We start from the raw sequence: 13517 nt of genomic DNA, 5'->3' as shown, positions 1-13517 counted from the left end.
TTTGGTGGACGGGTTACTCTGTCACAAACGTTACAGGTTTCTTGTCCACCTTGTTGAAAGTGCATTATATCCTATGGCACTTGTATTAAGGCTGAACCTTTATCTTTCACGTTTGTGATGGAGTACTTGTTTGCCAAACTCTAAATCAGACACTTAGTCATTAGTCATTTAACCTCTGCTCAAAATGGATCTCTTTCCCTACACAGAGGCACGCACATTCGCTATGAATCTAGTGTATCATCACATTAAAATGTGTATTGTCCAGATATCTTTAATTTCAGTACTTTTAGTTAGCAGTTGTATGTCAGTGTTATTTTTAGCATGCCTCTCACCCTGTTTGTCCTGCCTTACTCATTAATCAATGATGTTTTAACACTGATATTCAGCCGTAAATTGATGCCTGGTAAATCGAGTCTAATGACATAACAAGACACCAGCCACTTCGCATAATAATGAGAGATGCTCGCACTGATCAGGTTCCAGTGAAACAATGTATAATTAAACGTTCTCCTCATTTCTTATTCAAATTGCTATGTGGGTAATTTCATTTCATGCCTATCTTTCACAAGCTTTAGAAGTTTTAAAAGTGCAAACTATTCGTGGTCAACTTATACTTTAGAGAGACGAGCTCCGGGGAAAGATTAATTGTGATTTAATCTTGAGACATTTTTAGCCGTTAGCCAAATTCGTATAAAAAAGAAAAAAAAAAAACATTCATACATAAAACATTACATAGAGGGGTTTTGTGTCAACAACCTTCAGTCATTGCTCTGTTGAAGTGTCATTCATATTTTGGATCAGCTGTACATAGTGTGAAGGCCTTCAGTCATTATTTTTGGCAATATGTGTTTGATCAGCACATTCAATAACTGTAGTGCCAGTCATGTTGAGTGACAGAATTTTTCCTGTTTATTGCAGTTTAATATTTGACTGGGCCTCAAAATATAGGGAGTGGCAGACTCTTTCGCTAAATGTTTGGTTTTATCAATGCTTTTTTTAATGCATTTATTCTTCTTAAGATAAATGCGCGTTTCCTGAGCAGCAGAATGGTTTTTTTCAGTTTTGAATGTTTTTTTCAGTTTTGAGTTGTCACAACTATTAATGTAAAGTAAAAGTATAAAAGACACCTTGCTAAGTATATGAAAGCCTCGACTGCACCAATAATTCCAACCATTAAGGGCCATATGTATCGAGCAAATTCGCATTCGCAAAGGCCGAAATTCGCAGAATTTCGACCTTTGTGAATGCGAATTTGCTAAATGGTATGTATAAACCAAAATCTGGTGCAAAACAAGGAATCGCAAAATTTGAAATTCCTTATTTTGCAATTACATTTAAGGAATCGCAAATTATGCGATTCCTTAAATGCAATGTATGAAGCAAAAAAAAATTTGCAAAATGTCCTTAAGGAATCACAAATTACCACCAACTTCTAGTTGGTGGTAAGTTGCGAATTCCATGAAAAATGCACATTTTTGCATTTTTCAAAGTGCCATGTGACGCACATACATGCCCTTAGGGCATGTATGCTCGCCACATGTGCACCCATGCATATGTCAGGGGTGCAACAGGGTGTCCTTTGGACACCCCTGCGCCCTTGAAATTATTCTCAATTTGTGATTAGCAATTTGCTAATCGCAATTAAGGAATTTTAAGAAATCACAAAAAAAATGCAATTTTGTACATACATACCTATTTGCAATTCTCAAATAGCGATTTCTTAAAAATCGCTATTTGAGAATCGCAAAACTGGATGATGATACATATGGCCCAAGAAACAGTAGAATAACAAAAAAAATTATTTGAGTATTTGATTTGGGTAAAAATAGTATTGGAATAAGACATATAGGCATATACTGTCACCCAAACCTTATTCGGGCACTTTTCTGTTGCAGTTGACATAGAGTTGTAACTCTCCTAGAGCATCCTTCTTTGCCTCGATTTAACCTGGATGAAACCACAATCCAATCCTGGAGCCGCGGATACAGGAGAGGGCTTGAATAGGGCAGACACATGCTTATTTTCTGTCTTTGTGGAGGGGCTTTTGAAGAACTAGGACCAGGGCCAAGCAATTTCCATTTTGAGCAGTGCCCACTCTCGTGAAGGTCGGGTCTGGAGTACACAGCATTAAGTGATCCTGGAAAAAGGTGCTGGTGCTGGGGTTGCACTAGGCAACTATTTGTGTAATGCATAGAGCGGAAGCCACGTGTGAATCGTTTATTCTGGACAACATAAATAAGCACTGGAAAAGCCAATAGGTTTTGGGCTTTTTTAAGTTGACGGGCCTAAAAGGATGGTGTCCACTAAAGAGTAAGTAGGCATTTTGATCTAATGTTCATAAAGTTTGTGATAAGTTGAGGGTATCAGATTGGCTTTACAGCCCAAGGCATCCAAAGCCAGTGGTGAAAAGATGGACAACCTGCAGAAACGTGCAAAAGGGTCAGCTAACTGCTGTGCCCCAAATGACCACATGAAGTTTACTTACCTGCCAAGTCAGATGCCTCTTTAGCCACCCTCTCAGGATAAACAACCTACTTCCTTACGAGGACAAACTTGAAAGGTGAGGGAAGACTGAATCGATGGCAATAACATTTTGCCTTTCACATAGTATAGGGAAAGGATGGGAGCATAAGCAATGCTGCGTCTCCCATCGTAGCACTTTGCACTTTTCTTGCTCTCCGTGGCACCTGAGGCGGAAAGCCGGGTGACCCTAGGCCTTCTCTGCACTATTTTAACTTTTATTCTATCACTCACCTAGGTTCGCGCTGCGTTGCTCCGCTTAGTCAAGTCAAGTCAAGTCATAGAATTTATATAGCGCACTACATACCCGGAGGGTTTCAAGGCGCTTAGGAAGGGGAGGAGGATTACTTGTCAAATATCCACGTTTTAAGTTGCTTTCTGAATGCTAGGTGGTTCTGGGTAAGGCGAAGGTAAGCGGGGAGTGAGTTCCATGTTTTAGCAGCCAGGTATGAAAAGGATATGCCTCCCATGGTGGTCTTGTTGATGCGAGGTACAGTGGCGAGGGCTTGGCTGGAAGAACGTAGTTGGCGGGAGGGGGTGTAGAAGGACAGTCGTGAGTTGAGGCATTCTGGACCGATGTCGTAGAGTGATTTGTGTGCGTGGGTAAGCAGTCGGAAGGTGATCCTCTTATTGACGGGTAGCCAGTGGAGGTCTTTAAGGTGACCAGAGATGTGTTCGTTGCGTGGGATGTCTAATATGAGTCTTGCTGAGGCGTTTTGGATTCGTTGGAGTTTCTTCTGGAGTTTTGCGGTGGTACCTGCGTAGAGGGTGTTACCGTAGTCGAGTCGGCTCGTGACCAGAGCGTGGGTGACTGTTTTCCTTGTTTCGGAGGGGATCCAGCGAAATGTTTTTCTGAGCATGCGAAGAATGTTGAAGCAGGAAGAGGATACGGCGCTGACTTGTCTGTTCATTGAGAGTGAAGAATCCAGGATGACGCCTAGGTTCCGTGCGTGGTCTGTCGGGATGGGTGCTTTTCCAAGGGCTACCGGCCACCAAGAGTCATCCCATGCCGAGGGGGATGTACCTAAGATGAGGACTTGCGCTACTCACCCAGAGGGTCTCAAGGCGCTTAAGGGAAAGGGGTTCGCCACTGATCGAACAGCCAGGTTTTGAGTTGCTTTCTGAAGGAGAGGTGGTTCTGTGTAAGGTGGAGGTGGTTGGGCAGGGAGTTCCAGGTCTTGGCCGCTAAGTAGGAGAAGGATCTTCCTCCCATGGTGGCTCTTCGGATGCGTGGAATCGCGGTGAGGGATTGGTTGGACAATCGTAGTTGGCGGGTTGGGGTGTAGAAGGTCAGGCGAGTGTTGAGGTATTTGGGTCCTAGGTCGTGGAGGGCTTTGTGTGGGTGGGTGAGGACACGGAACGTGATACCTTTGTTGACGGGGAGCCAGTGCAGGTCTCTTAGGTGACCGGATATGTGGTTGTGGTGAGGTATATCTAGGATGAGCCGAGCGAAGGCGTTCTGAATGCGTTGAAATCTTTTCTGCAGTTTGGCTGTGGTTCCGGCATAGAGGGTGTTTCCGTAGTCCAGTCGGCTGGTGATGAGTGCTTGGGTGACCGACTTCCTTGTTTCAGTTGGGATCCATCGGAAGATCTTACGGAGCATGCGCAGGATGTTGAAACATGATGAAGAGACGGCGTTGACCTGTCTGGTCATTGAAAGGGAGGAGTCTTGGATGAATCCCAGGTTGCGAGCATGGTCCGTTGGTTTGGGTGCGTTGCCTAGGGCAGGGGGCCACCATGAGTCATCCCAAGCAGAGGGGGATGATCCTAGGATGAGGACTTCCGTCTTGTCAGAGTTCAGTTTCATGCGACTGTTCTTCACTCCGCTACGTCTTTCATCCCTTCGCGTAGGTTGAATTTGGCGGTGGTTGTGTCTTTGGTGAGGGAGAGGATCAGCTGGGTGTCTCTGCGTAGGAGATGATGTTGAGGTTGTGTTGGCGTGCGATGGATGCAAGGGACTCATGTAGACGTTGAAGAGGGTGGGGCTGAGCGATGAACCTTGTGGAACGCCGTATATGACTTCGGTGGCCTCTGATCTGAAAGGGGGAGGCTTTTGGCGAGGAACGAGATGATCCAATCCAATGCTTTGTCTTGTATCCCGACGTCCCTGAGGCGTTGTACAAGTGTGCAGTGGCAGACCGTGTTTAACGCTGCGGAGAGGTCCAAGAGGATGAGGGCCGCTGTTTCCCCGTTGTCGAGCAGTGTTCGGATGTCGTCTGTGGCTGTGAGGGCGGTTTCGGTGCTGTGGTTGGCTCGGAAGCCGGACTGTGAGGGGTGGAGGGAACTGTTAGACTCAAGGAAGGCTGTGAATTGACTATTGACGGTCTTCTTGATGACTTTGGCAGGGAACGGGAGGAGCGAGATGGGGCGGTAGTTCTTAAGTTCGGTGGGGTCAGCTGTAGGTTTCTTCAGGAGGGTGCTGAGCTCGGCATGTTTCCAGCTTTCTGGGAAAGTAGCGGTGTTGAAGGAGCAATTGATGATGTCCCGGAGTTGGGGTGCTATGACGGAGTCGGCCTTGTTGAAGATGTGATGGGGGCATGGGTCAGTTGGCGACCCGGAGTGGATGGAGTTCATCAAGCAGATGGTGTCTTCGGTGCTGATCGGGGTCCAGGCGCGGAGGGTGGTGGTGGGGGGCTTCGGTTCAGTGGTGAGGGGAGTGGGCTGGTCGCCGAAGCTGTTGTGTATGTCTGCGATCTTGCTGTGGAAGAACGAGGCTAGAGAGTCGCAGAGGTCTTGAGAGGGAGTGATGTCGTTGTTGCCGGCGCTGGGATTGGTGAGTTCTTTGACAATGTTGAAGAGTTCCTTGCTGTTGTGTGCGTTGTTGTCTAGTCGATCCTTGAATGCTGATTTCTTGGTGGTGCGGATTAGCTGGTGGTGTTTGCGGGTGGCGTTCTTGAGGGCGGTCATGTTGTCTGTGGTTGGGTTTCTTTGCCAGGCTTTCTCGAGGGTGCAGTATTTCTTTTTGGAGTTCTTGAGGTTGTCGTTGAACCAGGAGGCTTTTTTGCTTCCAGGCTTGTTGGGATGGTTTTTCAAGGGTGCTAGTTCGTTAGCGCAGTGAGTGATCCACTGTGTGAGATTGATGGCTGCTTGATTTGGGTCCTTTGATGTGGCGGGAGGGTTTTGGTTAAGAGATGTGGTGAGCTGGTCGGTGGTAATTTTGCTCCAGCTTCTGCGGGGAACTTGTTGTGGGTGGTGGTGGGTCGTGGTCTTTCTGAAGCTAAAGTGGACGCAGCTGTGGTCTGTCCAGTGGAGTCCCGTGACGTGATTAAAGGAGATGTGCTTGCTGGAGGAGAAGATTGGGTTGAGCGTGTGTCCGGCGTAGTGGGTGGGGATGTTCACCAGTTGTTTGAGTCCGAGATTGGCGAGGTTATCCAGCAGGGTGGTGGTGTTGTTGTCGTTGTTATTTTCCAGGTGGAAGTTGAGGTCCCCTAGGAGAATGTAGTCTTCCGAAGGGAGGGCTTGTGGGCTGACAAAGTCAGCAATATCTTCACTGAATTGTGTGCGGGGTCCCAGGGGTCTGTACATGAGGGTGCCTCTGAGCGTGGTCTTGGGGTCGGTGTGTATCTGGAAGTGAAGGTTTTCGGTGGCAGCGAGGGTGTCGTCGGAGCTGGTCGTGATGCGGATGGTGTTCATGTGGACGATGGTGATGCCTCCTCCTGTTTGGTTGATGCGGTCCCTTCGGATGATCTTGTAACCATCCGGGATGGCTATGGCGATGTCGGGCGCTGATGAGGTGTTCATCCAGGTTTCCGTGAGAAAGGCGATGTCCGGCGAAGTGGTGTCGAGTAGGTTCCATAGTTCAATGGCGTGTCTGTGGACCGAGCGGGTGTTGAGCAGGATGCACTGCAGGTGGTTGTTGTTGGAGCTCAGTTTGGCGTTTGTGATTGTAGAGTGGGACTTGATGCTGCAGAACTTGCAGGATTGACAGGTGAAGGGTCCATGGGTACGTCCTAGGCTGGCTCGGTAGCAGTTGTGGAGGCGGCCGGTGTTGAGTGGAGTGAGGGTTGCGGCGTTGTTGGTTCGGCGGGCGGAAGGCCTCTGTGGGAGCCAGGGGGTCTGGCGCTGGGCGCGGACCAGGCGCGGACGGGCGTAGACGGGCTTACCTTTGGCGCGCATAGGGCGCTACTGCTGCACATGAACGCTGCGCGTATGCGTCTCTGCCTTAAGTGAAGAGTGGAGGGGGGCGGAGCGAGGGAGGAGCAGCTGGAAGGCGGGAGCGGGGTGGGGAGTGGGAAGGGGATCGGTCGGCGATGCTGTAGGGAATGGGGGTGGGGCCGCGGGGGAGCAGCGGCAGGGAGCGGGGAGCGGGGTGGAGATACGGGCTGGGACAACAAAATGGCACCAAACAACAACAAAAACAATGCAGGGCGAGATCGGGGGCACAGTCTGGCACAGATACTTAATTAAAGCAGGGTCAATGAGATAAAATGCACAATCTGGCACAAATACGATGCAAGCGAGATCGGGGGCACAGATACCATACCACAGGAAGCGGGCAGAGTCAATACGATATCAGCACAGGATGCAGGCAGGGTCAATGCGATATCAGGACGGCCTGGAGCTGCTGGAGCGACCGGTTCTGACCAGGTGCTGAAGGGCACTCTGGGACCTGTAGACCGCGCATTTTTCTTCAGCTGACATCTTGGGGGTAGGCAGGCTCGCGGGGCTGCAGACTAGTGGTGCTGCCTCTCGCCGGCCAGCGACGCCTTATAACCCTGCGACAGGGCTGCTCTGGTCAGATCTCACTTCTCCCATTACACCTGAGGCAGAAGCCGGGTGCGGGTGAGTGATTTTAATTGCGCTGAATACGAGCGGAATACGAGCTGATTTTAACATTGCTTTTAAATTGTTGTGCTTTACCTGCTGCTGACTTTTAGCACTGTACATCATCTGCTGATTACTAGCTGTTTTATTCTGTGTCTCCCATCGTTGCACTTTGCACTTTTCTTGCTCTCCGTGGCACCTGAGGCGGAAAGCCGGGTGACTCTAGGCCTTCTCTGCACTATTTTAACTTTCATTATATCACTCACCTAGGTTCGCGCCGCATTGCTCCGCTTACAGTGTCCTCACCCATTCAGCTGATGAGGTGCTGAAGGGCACTCTGGGACCTGCAGGCCGCTCATTTCTTCAGCGGACATCTTGGGGGTAGGCAGGCTCGCGGGGCTGCAGACTAGTGGTGCTGCCTCTCGCCGGCCAGCGACGTCTTATAACCCTGCGAGAGGGCTGCTCTGGTCAGATCCCACCTCTCCCATTACACCCGAGGCAGAAGCCGGGTGCGGGCGAGTGATTTTAATTGCGCTGAATACGAACGGAATACGAGCTGATTTTAACATTGCTTTAAAATTATTGTGCTTTATCTGCTGCTGACTTTTAGCACTGTACTTCATCTGCTGATTACTAGCTGTTTTATTCTGTGTCTCCCATCGTTGCACTTTGCACTTTTCTTGCTCTCCGTGGCACCTGAGGCGGAAAGCCGGGTGACCCTAGGCCTTCTCTGCACTATTTTAACTTTCATTCTATCACTCACCTAGGTTCGCACCGCGTTGCTCCGCTTACAGTGTCCTCTCCCATTCAGCCGATGAGGTGCTGAAGGGCACTCTGGGACCTGTAGGCCGCACATTTCTTCAGCGGACATCTTGGGGGTAGGCAGGCTCCCGGGGCTGCAGACTAGTGGTGCTGCCTCTCGCCGGCCAGCGACGCCTTATAACTAGGTGCCCTCCTCTTCGCGCAGCGGACGTGCCGAAGGAGCGCCAAAGGAAAGCCCACCCATCTGCGCCCGTCAGCGTCCCGGAGGCGAACGGGCGCGGGTCGGGCTGGGCTAGCAGGGAAGGATGATTAAATACACGCAGAAGGAGCTTCTTGCCCTCAGGGACCACAGTAACAACTGTCTCACGGTCTTTCCCAAACCTCCCAAGGGTAACAGGCGCTGCCCTGGTTGCAGCTGGCTACCTGGTAAGGGCGTCATTTCTTCTCCTAAACCCATTTCCAACAAGAGTAACTGCCTACTACTTAACACTAGGTCCTTGGGGAAGCATGCGCTGGATGTTTATAATCTACTGATAGACATAAAACCCTCATGTCTTTTTCTGACTGAAACCTGGCTGGGTGAGGGCTCGGGACCAGATATTGCTACTGCAATCCCCCCCAGCCACGTGATCTTCAGGAAAGACAGAGCCACTGTGTGGGGGGGCGGGGTCGCCATGGGGGTTGACAGGCGCATGGCCTGTTCAGTTATACCCACGGACAACATTCAGGGTTGTGAGACTCTGGTATTCTCGCTCTCCCTGTCGCCACACCATTCATGCATAGGGCTCTTGGTCTACAGGCCTCCGGGCCCGCTGGGCTCCTTTTATGAAGAGCTCCACTCTGTAATATCCACGCTCTGTCTTAGATCAAAACATTGTCTCCTCTTAGGAGATTTTAATATTCATATGGACACTGTGGATGCCCCAGACAGCATCAAGCTGAATGACATCACCTCTTCATTAGGGCTCACTCCTTATCTCCTGGCCCCTACGCATAGTAAAGGTCACATTTTAGACCAAGTATTTTCCACGATCCCTATTGACCTGTCCTCCCTTGTACCGGTTCTTGGTCTGACCACTATTTAGCGGAATTTCAGATCACGCACGTTGAGAAGGGCTCCTCCAATGGGCATGTCCGCCAAGCCCAAGATGTCCGAGCGTTCCATCGGGTTTCGCCTGCCATGTTGGCTCAGGCCCTTTGTATCCACCCATGCCAGCTGATAGGGTTGCTGGAGACGGATCTCGAGCACCTGCAGATGTGGCTTACCCAACGATTAGATGAATTAGCTCCTCCCCGGGCCCATCGGACCAATTCCGCGAAAGTATCCACCCCCTGGTTTTCCTCTACGCTTTCTGAGAAGCGGCGGCAATGTAAAAAAGCCGAAAGAGCATGGCGCAGGCAATATGACTCTAGTTCTAAGGAAGCCTATAGAGAGTTCATTAGAGAATACCACCACGCCATTACCGCAGGTAAAAAGTCTTATTTGGCGAAAAGAATCGAAGCAGCCTCCAACTCCTGCAAAGAAATATTTAGGGTAGTAAAGGATTTCATCTCCCCTTCCTGGTGTACCCCCAGGACCTTGCACTCTGAGCTCCGGATCACCGAGCTTGCCAACTTTTTCGCCAATAAAATAAAAACCATCCAGGCCTCTTTCACTGCAGCCGGTGTGGCCGGAGCACAGGAAGTGCCCTTGCCCCTTTCGCTCTCGAACCCCGAAGGTCCCGCTCTTTGGGACTTTCCTCTGCTTACCCTTCAGGCCTCCCTGGACCTTCTTTCTAAATTAAAATCTGGCTCCCCGTTAGACCCCTGCCCCGCTAAACTCCTCGCTCAGGTGGCACTTGTGCTTAATCCCTTAATTAATCCGCTGCTTAACCTCTCCCTTAGCACAGGGGTGGTCCCTCAGCCGTGGAAACAGGCCCTGATTTTGCCTCTCCTAAATAAAACCAACCTAGACCCCAAGGTCCATGCAAATTACAGACCTATTTCCCTCCTACCAGCACTTGCGAAAGCCGTGGAGAAGCATGCTCATTTCACTAACTTTCTTGAGACACACGATATTCTTCACCAGTCGCAGTCCGGGTTTTGTTCCAACTTGAACACTGAAACAGCTTTGCTTGAAGTCACTGAGGCCATCAAGGAAACACTGGACTGTGGAGGTAAAGCCATGTTGGTAATGCTTGATCTCTCGGCGGCCTTCGACACCGTCCCCCATGACGTCTCCTTTTTAGACTCCGGGAGATCGGCCTGAGGGGGTCGGTGTTTAGTTGGTTCAAGTCCTTTCTAGCTAATCGCCAACAAACGATCTGGGCTCCTCCTTTCTCTGCCACAATGCCGCCACTGGAGGTGGGAGTTCCTCAGGGCTCTATTCTGAGCCAAACTCTCTTTAACATCTATATGACCCCTTTGGCGGTACTGGCAGAGGCGCACGGGGCTCAGATCGTGTCTTACGATGACGATACACAGCTTCTGTTCACGTGCGACAGAGACTCCGACTTTGAAGGTGTGAACATCAGGGGTTTCCTTGAGGCTGTTTTCAACTGGTTTGGTCAGAACAGCCTCAAGTGCAACTCCGACAAGTCGGAAGTGCTCTTCTTCGGCTGCCCCTCGGACCCCAGGTGGAAAGACTGGTGGCCGGCAGCCATGTTTCCCCCCGCCAGCGACTCTGTGGTCGCAAAAAAATTGGGAATACAGATCGACAACAGCCTCTCTCTCAAACCCCAGGTTCTGGGCTTGGCAGGCAAATGTTTTGCCATCCTAAAGATGATTAGGACATTTCTGCCCCTACTGTCACTGGATCATAGAAGAGTAACGGTACAGGCCCTGATAGGCTCGCGCCTCGATTACTCTAATGTGTTGTATCTGGGCCTTCCCGAGTTCCTTTTGGCATGCCTGCAAGTCGTCCAGAACTCTGCGGCACGTGCCATTTTCAGCCTCAACAGGAGAGCCAGTGCCAGTGATCTGCTCAAAACTCTTCACTGGCTCCCAATCAGAAAGCGTATTGTGTTCAAGACGCTAACAATGGCTTTTAAAGCACTGCACGGCGTGGGCGCCAGGTATCTCCGGAAACGGATGATTTTCTATCTACCTTCCAGATCACTTGGGTCTTCCACTCAGGCCTTGGCCGTTGTTCCTACAATTCTGCGCGCTCGGTGCGGTGGACGCTCTTTTAAACGCCTCGCACCGCAGCTGTGGAACGCTCTAACTCTGTCCCTCAGAACTAACGGTAATCTGCTGGCTTTTAGGAAAAATCTTAAAACTCTGCTTTTTGTTCAGTAAGTGCCTTTTCTCGCCCCCCCCCATTCTGTGCCTGTGAGGATCATAAGCGCCGGGACACTCCTCGGAGTAGCTTAGCACTATAGAAATCCCCCAATAAGATAAAATAACATAACATAACAGGAGCTGGTGTGGAAACAAGAATTGCCTCTTCCTACCTATGCCTCAGCCATATACCGAGGGTCACAAAAAAAGGTGCCAATGCATGACAATCCTGCCCAGCAGCAACACTTACTATGTCAGCGCCAGAAACCTAAACACTGCTCTGTTCATGATTCTCAGTGCTGCTGCCAACCCCAATGCTATGTCGGTAGCAGAAAATTCCCACATCATGACATTCAGCTGTTCCAGTTGTACCTTGAAAGGTCAGATGGAGACCTAGGGAGTCTTGTTTATTCCTGTAATCGTACGCCACGAAAAGATGCTCCAAGTAGGTCACTGCTTAACTGGAGTTTATGCCCACCTTCTGTCTATGCAACCCGCCTCACTATCCATCTCCTTTACACTTTCCTGGAACGTTCATTTTAAGTGAAAGCAACAGAAATGAAAATCACTCAACAATGGCTTTACTTCAACTTTGACACAAAGAAAATTCTCCACTTCAATACAATTCAATGGGAAACTGAATTACCTGTCCCCTTTTCCTCTAACTTTCCCTTTTCTCTGTTGCCAGAGGTTGGCATGTATGCAAACACACACACACACGGCCTGGGAAAAAGGCTGAGACTGTATGCCCTGTGTGGAAGAAAGATGGCCAGAGCTGCAATAACAGTTTCCTCACTGCCTTCCAAAGGCCCTGTCAGAGGCAAACCTAGTGAAAAGAATTGGTGCGAATGAGGCATCTCTTAAACTAAAATAAATGAAGGTATTTCTGCTACAATCGTGAAAAGCATTACCAACGACTACCCTATACGGTTTTATGAGCCAGTAGCTCTATAAAGTACATATATTATTATTCGTTACAAGATTAGAAATAAATAAATTGGCATGCACTGCAAAAAGTCCACAGGTGATGGACTTTGCTTACAAAACCTAACTAATGAATTAGACCAGGCTTCTGAATACATAAATATGAACAGTAACTGCATTTGACAATCTCCTATTCCAAGAGCACTTTTTTAGGTCTCGGCTAGACAGCGCTTGCGCTGTCTCTTTCAGACATACTGTATTTACTTTGTGGGCTATAGCTTGCCTTAAGGCTCCCCTATGTCACTCTCCTATTCTTTCTCCTCATTTGTTTATGGCATGCATTTGTCATGCTTCTTGTGTCTTTACCACTCCCCGACAGCAGGGACTAAGTACTACAAAAATACACGGGTAACCATTTTAACATCTGTTCAGGAACTCCTTTCATCTTTAATCTGGAGCACTTGAGAGAGTGCTCGTGGTTCACTGCTGTATAGTGAAAGATCATGAGGGGAAGACATTTTAAGGTAGATTTGGGTGTCATCCGCATAGAGATGGTAGAGGATTCCAGATTTGCTTAGGAGGTTCCCTAATTATTTATTTATTTATAACATTTTATATAGCGCAAACTTGATCCCGAAGGATATCAGAGCGCTTTACAATTTGAGGCAAAGGTAACAAATCAGAACATTAGGCTAACATGGAGAATCGGTTCCAGATAAAGATTAAACAGAGTGGGAGCAAGGATAGAACCTTGAGGGATGCCTTGACCAACCGCACCCTAGCAATGCCTACCCGTGGCTCCGATGAAATGTTGAACTTTGCCAGCTAGGGCGCCAAGGTTCTGAAAGCCGTTACTCATGCCTTTGAACTCTTTACGAAGTTGTGACGAAAAATACAGACATGTCAGAAAGGATCATAAAAGAGAAGTTCTTTGAAGACTGATGTGTTTTATCTCTGATGACATTGGTAAGGAAACGCTCCTTGATCCTAAAGTCCCTGAAGTTGACTACAGTCGTCCATGGACATTTTGTGTTGGGAAATTGGACAGCAGGGACATGATGAGCTCACGTAGTTGTTAAATCCAAATTTTGTGCAGCAGGTTCGGGGTACAGTTGATTAAAGATGGGATCCGAAATTAAGCTAGCAACCATCTGCCTGTTCTCATGCCCTTCGGGTATCCCAGTGAATCTTAGATTAGACCGTCATGATCTATTCTCTTCATCAGTCTTCAACTGGAGTTCTACCAGTTCCGCCTCTGATTTACTGAGACTCGTTTTTCAACATTAGAG

The sequence above is a fragment of the Lissotriton vulgaris genome, chromosome 3_1 (assembly GCF_964263255.1).
Source record: "Lissotriton vulgaris chromosome 3_1, aLisVul1.2, whole genome shotgun sequence".
Classification (NCBI taxonomy): domain Eukaryota; kingdom Metazoa; phylum Chordata; class Amphibia; order Caudata; family Salamandridae; genus Lissotriton; species Lissotriton vulgaris.
The sequence above is the reverse complement of the archived record's forward strand: the minus strand, read 5'-3'. Positions refer to the sequence as shown.